At 36.1% G+C, this 6,310-nt stretch overlaps 1 protein-coding gene across 3 annotated transcripts in view; it reads left to right on the top strand.

Annotated features, from left to right (window-relative positions):
- The first annotated feature begins 510 nt into the window (after positions 1–510).
- LOC117113284 (acyl-coenzyme A synthetase ACSM3, mitochondrial-like) overlaps positions 511–6,310 on the top strand; it is a 41,063-nt gene continuing 35,263 nt past the window's right edge. For all 3 annotated transcript variants that reach the window (XM_033256583.1, XM_033256584.1, XM_033256582.1), the window contains exon 1: positions 511–610. The gene's annotated coding sequence lies outside the window, so the exon portion shown is untranslated. The remainder of the gene's footprint in view (positions 611–6,310) is intronic.

Below are 6,310 nucleotides of genomic sequence, written 5' to 3'. Positions count from 1 at the left end.
AATCCACTTCGGTGTTTATCTGCAGTCATCGCTATACACTTTTTACGGTCTGTTTTCGCGATGGACCTTAGGCGACGTCACAGACTACAGCGCCCTCTTTTGGCCAAATAATATATTTCTTAATTAATTAGTAATAAAAAATAAAAATTAACCAGAGTGACGATAGCCATTATGTTCTACATCATCACTTAACATTAAAATTATGGTAATTTTCGTTTCAGTTCCCCTTTAAAGTTTAAATGGTATTCTTCAATTTTGTGAAGGGTGTGTAACATTACCTTTTGTTTTCGTTTAGAATTAAACTCTGAGAAGCAAGACTTATTCTACATACAAGTATAACATTTGAAAAATATGTTACTTGAAATTATATTTGAGCCTTTGACGTTCAGAGTTTTTAAAATGTCTGTTATCTAATAATATGATACTAGGGAGGGCTTAGGACCTACAACCATAATGGTTTATTCTGTGACCAATCATCCCAGGGTCGCTTCTGCGCCCTCTGTCTAGTCTTTATACGTATAGGAAGAAAGATGCACAGAATAAGCAAAGAATAGTTAGCCTAGGCTTAGAGAATAGCTGAGTGTTGTAATAGTAAAGGGGATTATTAAAGGTACAGTAAAACAATATTATAACAATTTCGATTCGATGACAGTAAAGTAGGCCGGCCTAGGTTGTCCGATGATGTTTCTTGCTAGAGGACTAGCCTAGGCTAGGACTAGGCGGGTGTTCGATCTTTTCAGCCGCTGCGCCAAATGTATGGAACGCCAAAGAGGCCGCCGAATACACAACAGCCGCCAATGAGAAGAACGTAGTCATACCAGGGAGTTGTTATTTAGAAGGAGTCACAACACATTTATCTACTTATCTACAGCCAATGAGCGAAGCGCGGTGTACTGAATCTTCAAAGAGAACCGTGACTAGCTGCCTGTCTTTTGTCAATAGGGTACTTTTCCGACGATCTTGCGCCCTCAGTTGTTAAAATTTTGTCTTTGTAGAGAAAATAATTTCGTGACACGACCAGTAGAGCATGCGCAGAGTTTTTTTAAATTCAATTTTCGCTGTTCAATAAATTTGCATCTCAAGAGAGTTTTACGAAGAATAATTTACAAAAAACTGCATAAAAATTCGCCTTTTCGTTAAAAAGTTACGACTATTTGAAGTGGAGCTATATGTGTTTGTTCGTACACCGTCATTTGTAATTTTCATGGGTTTTTGATAAGTTTTAAAGCTTAGGCCTATATTTTATATTTTCCGCACGTATCTCCATTTTATAACTAGGACAAATAGTTTATGCAACTTGTTAACTATCATTTTCTTAATATGTCTCATTTTCTTACAGTTTCATACAGAAACGTAATTTGAGTTCAAACTGAACATGTTTTCGTAGCAGGGAAATGATATAGGGGCATATTTGTTGTATCGGTTTGACGCTAGCGTGTAGTTGATAACTGACACTCTCTCTAGTTGCCATGCTTTTTCGTCATGCACAAGCATAAGAAGGTTTACTGCGCATGCTCATATTTGGTAATTGAACCTCGTCGTTATCTACCTCTCTGCTTTCTTATCTTGTCGGAAAAGTAGACTGATCAAAAGAGAGGATTTTGTTGTGACTCCTTCTAATAACAACTCCCTGGTCATACAACAGCTGGATACATTACGTCCGTAACAAAAAGGAGAAAATATGTAGGCCTAGGCTACAGTGAATAATTAGGAATTTATTTACCGGTATAAAAACAATAATTGGTTAGCATCTTTTTGGTATCAAATTTCATGGTAGGGAGGGAGGTTTTTTTTTTTTTTCCGTCGAACATGGAAAACCAGCGTCAGAAGGAAAATTAGCAAAACAAAGAAGAGGGAAACAACAGAGGCCAAAATTGGATACAAGAAATCATGTACTTCATCTATAGCAAGCAGATAAACTTTGCCTATATGAAATCCCTATATATGCAGGCCTGGCCTTTTAAAAATCGTAGGCGAGTTACAAACCACTCTCCTTGATATTTTTTGGCGAGCTGTTGGAGTACTTCAAATCGCTCTTCTTGTGCTTTTTAGGCGAGCTTTCAGGAAAAAATGGCTTCCCACCAATGACAAAATTTTTAAGATGCATGTTAAAATATTCATCCAGGTCACCTATTTTTAAGCTCCAAACCATTCCTATAATGTTAGCTTTTTAATTATTTTGAAACATTGACATTGTTTACAAATGTTCACATAAAGGAATTTCATCTTTTTTTGGCCGATTATTAAACAACAAACAACTGGAAATGTGTGTAAACTTCTGGCTACTGCAATGAAACAACGTATTCTTGCACTAGGCAGCTCTAGGGAAATCCCCATTTCTTGCTAGACGGTCGTGCTACGTAAAATTGTAAACATCAATGAAGTCTAATAAAATGAAATACTTTTTATTGAGTATATTTATGTATTTTAAATAATCATTCTATTATTATGGTGACTAATAATCGTCGGTATTAGGCTAAAAATATTGGTAATACTATGCCTGAGTCATTACTACTCACAGCCCACTGTACGAAGCATGCATCATCACGCACCACGTTTTATAAACAAAACAGAACTTGAGAAATATCTTGTGATACAAAGTTTATGCACAGATGACGTATGCCTTTATTCAATTATTTTCCAGTAAAATAATTATTACAACTTCAAGAAAACTCGTGTTTTTATAGCATAAATTAATTTCACAAGTTTTTATTCTAAAATTATAGCGGTATCAATATTCTCTCTATAACGGTACAAGCCACCGGGAACCAGACGTCGAACAGCAAGTTTCACCCCGGCCCACGTGTGTTTTGTTGCGACATCATAAATCAAGCTGCTCATGTGACCTTGAAAACCGAAAATTCCCGAAAAGTAGTTTGTTATTGTTTTGAGCGAAGCGGTTTCGAACAGAAACAGCGTGTTTCACAATTGAAAAATTATGAAAATAATTATTTAGACGACCCAAACCATTGCTTGAATGTCATGGAAAATGTAGTAGGAATCCTAGTACAGCACTGTAGTGAGTATAATTACAAATACTAGGCCTTTAAACCGGTCCTACCCTAGGCGAATTAATTGGGCTAGCTTGGGCCCAAGCTAGACAGACAGCGCCTGATTTTCGCCGCGGCCCGCGATCTAAACTTGTTGGGATTAGGTTAATGACTGGTGTATAGGCCGCACCCTAAACTTCGGAGGGAATATCGCATAGAAAATTTGCGGCTTATACACCGGAATATACGGTAGATGCGCGATATTTCACGCTCCTTGGAGTGGCTTGAGAAGCGCGATCGCGCTCGCGCGCCTTAAAAGGCAAGGCCTGTATATGAAGTTTTAAAACACGCAACATTGTATATGTTTACATAACTAACTGATGATATCGATAATAGGTTTATAAAGCTTTCCATCCTACGTGGCAAGTTTAATTGCTGTTGGATGTGAAATTAAAAATAAAAATAACAAAAGCAAAATAAGAAGATTGAAGTTTGTCATAGTCGTATAATAATTCATTATTGTCCATTCATAAACATAAACATAATTTTTGAACTGGCATTTTGTACAATTCATTACTATTTGTGATTGTTTATTCAACAACTATTATACTAGAGAGTATATGTACATATAGTGATAATACTCAATAGTGAATACTGTTAATGAGTTTGACTAGTATCATGTGCTATGTTTATGCTGAGAAACACTTTGACATCTAGTTGGACCAGCTGTTTGGAAACATCACGTCACTGTGCCAGCATGTGAATATTCCATGCTTTGTGTTTAAGTATGTGTTTGCTGGACATTATAACTGGATCATACTTGGTTTGTTGTTCACACAGGCGCAATATTGGTCAGAAAAACAAAATAGACGGCCTATTTTGTTTTTCCAAAATGGAAGCCAGTGGGCATGGCACTAAGCCGATGGGCGGGCCACGCCCATCGTTAGTAATCCCCACAGATTATTGGTACGAAAACGTACATTCATGTTGTTTTTATCAAATGTAAATATGATTTAACTTTAGTTTAATGTAACATTCGATAGATTTGAAGAATATAAAGAATTTGCTAAAGGTAGATCAGGCCCAATTAGGCTAGGCCGAGCTGATTAGGCCAAGCCGTCCAAGCAGTCAAGTTAAAAGTTGCCGTCCTAAATAATTGTAGGCAGTCCAATAGACGACCGGACGGCTCGCTCGCTAATATACGCATGCACTATCTCGCCAGTATGTATTTTATATTTCCAGTAATAAATTTATCTATGCTATCCTACCTATGAAATATTTAGTCTATATTTAAAATTTTATTTCGTGAACACCCCACAGTTTTAAACTGATGGGCGCAGCCATGTTTGTTGTCTTATCTTGTCTTGTCTTGTCTCCGGTCACCACAGAGCATTCCTCCTTGTTTCTTTTTCGCGCTGTGGATGTCTACTTCCAAAGTGATGGAAATACCAACGCGCTGATTGACCGACTTGGCTTTTCTGCACAAAGCATGACACCTAAGCATCGGATCGGAGTTTAGTTTGCTAATAAACCTAATCCCGAGTAAATCTTAATGCTTTGCATCGGCTACCGTGTATACACTCTTTTTATACTACTACTACTATAAAACTAGGCCTTTTCTAGATAGAAGCAAGGACTAGGCTAGCCTAGGCCTAGACAGGGCAATGATGGAATGGAGCTGCAGGGAGAAGCCCAGTCGGCTAGCGTTCGGACGGATGGTAAACAAGCCTAGGCCTATATAAATTGCCTTCGGGAGATGGAGTTTTTAAGTGTTTTGTAAAAAAAAATTCAGGTCGGGGGCTTTTCCGACGGTCGGGCGGGGATGCTAACCAATTATATTATTTTACGTGGCCTAACGTATTAAAACCAGAATATTAAAACTACCTGTAGCCTATATTTGTTTAAAGATCCAGTAGAATGTGTGTTATTAATATAATATAGGCCCTAGGCCTATGCCAAATAAGTAACTATGATGACATTTCGTTTGTTGATATGTTTGAATTTTAGATTTATTTTTCTTGCGTGATGACATGTTATTCATGCAAAAATATTTAATGTATATTATACAACTTTATTTTGTCACTTGTTGATATGTTTGAATTTTTGATTTATTTTTCTTTAGGATTGTCATTCATAGTATTACTATTGTACAGTTAGTTATTTTGTTAGTCGGTGGTTGAGCCTGTTGAGCATTGAATTGGTGAATAAAACGAGAAAATATTTTACACAACTTGTGCCTTGTGTTTTATGTACAACTTTGATGACATAAATACAAAATATAGTGCCCGCCAATAATGATTTCGAATTAGAAAGAAATTAAAGTTTTTTTAAAATTTTTATTACACCCGCTGCTGCCTTTAAATCTCCAAAAATAATTGCATATTTCTTCCTTAGGCCTATACTTTATATTATATGAATTCAAAGGATTTAACCATCTGCGATATGTTTTATGTACAACATGATTTTCTAATTATATACATTTAAAGTATTTAACTATCCCATTACTACACTGTTTACCAATAAAACAAGATATAAAAAATTCATGGTATTATATTTTTTATTGTATAGTATAAAATGTGAATAATTATGGTATCATTAGGTGTTATTATATTTTATTAACCACAAAAATTAATAAATATACCTAATGAAAAATACGTAAGCCTAAGCATGCATTACATACAAATAGGTAAGAAAACCTGCTGGCCCCTGCCCGGTCAGACTATTCTAGGCCTACTAGGTAGGCCCTCTAGGTCCTAGGCCCTCTAGGCCCTAGGCCTATCTATCCCCAGGGCCTAGACCTTGCCCTAGCCTAGCATTCAGCTTAAATACTGTCACCAAGTCATTTTGTTGCAATTTTTTGTATGAAATATTAAAACTATTGGACATTTCGACAAAGTCAAAAGATGATGAGTCAAAAGAAAGTTGTTTGCAGAACTCTCTTGTCTAGAGCTATGACCAGGCCTAAGCTTAACGCGACGCAATTAGCCTATACAAACATGTTCAAGTGTTCCATCTGTTTCTTTCACTCCATTTCAAATCTAACGGGTCAAAATTCTGACGTTTATTAACAAGGAATATTTACCAATGGTTTCGATATGTTAATTAACGATAAAATGAGGCATGTTGTGGCGAAATGGTAAAGTTGTCGCACAGTCTAGCATTGAGTAAATGAGCTATGAAATATGGAAGCTCAAAAAATTGATAAAAAATCCAAATTTGTTTTTCACTGTAGGTCAACAGTTTAATGTCTTATTAATCATGTCCCAAAGTATTAGTTGTGGAAGTGGTTAACAAATTGTTTATTTAACGTTATTTTTCAT

Source organism: Anneissia japonica, unplaced genomic scaffold, assembly GCF_011630105.1.
Source record: "Anneissia japonica isolate Jap-2015-1 unplaced genomic scaffold, ASM1163010v1 scaffold4024_len430915_cov183, whole genome shotgun sequence".
In the NCBI taxonomy this organism is placed as follows: domain Eukaryota; kingdom Metazoa; phylum Echinodermata; class Crinoidea; order Comatulida; family Comatulidae; genus Anneissia; species Anneissia japonica.
Note: the sequence above shows the minus strand (reverse complement) of the source record. Positions and strands in the feature narration are given on the sequence as shown.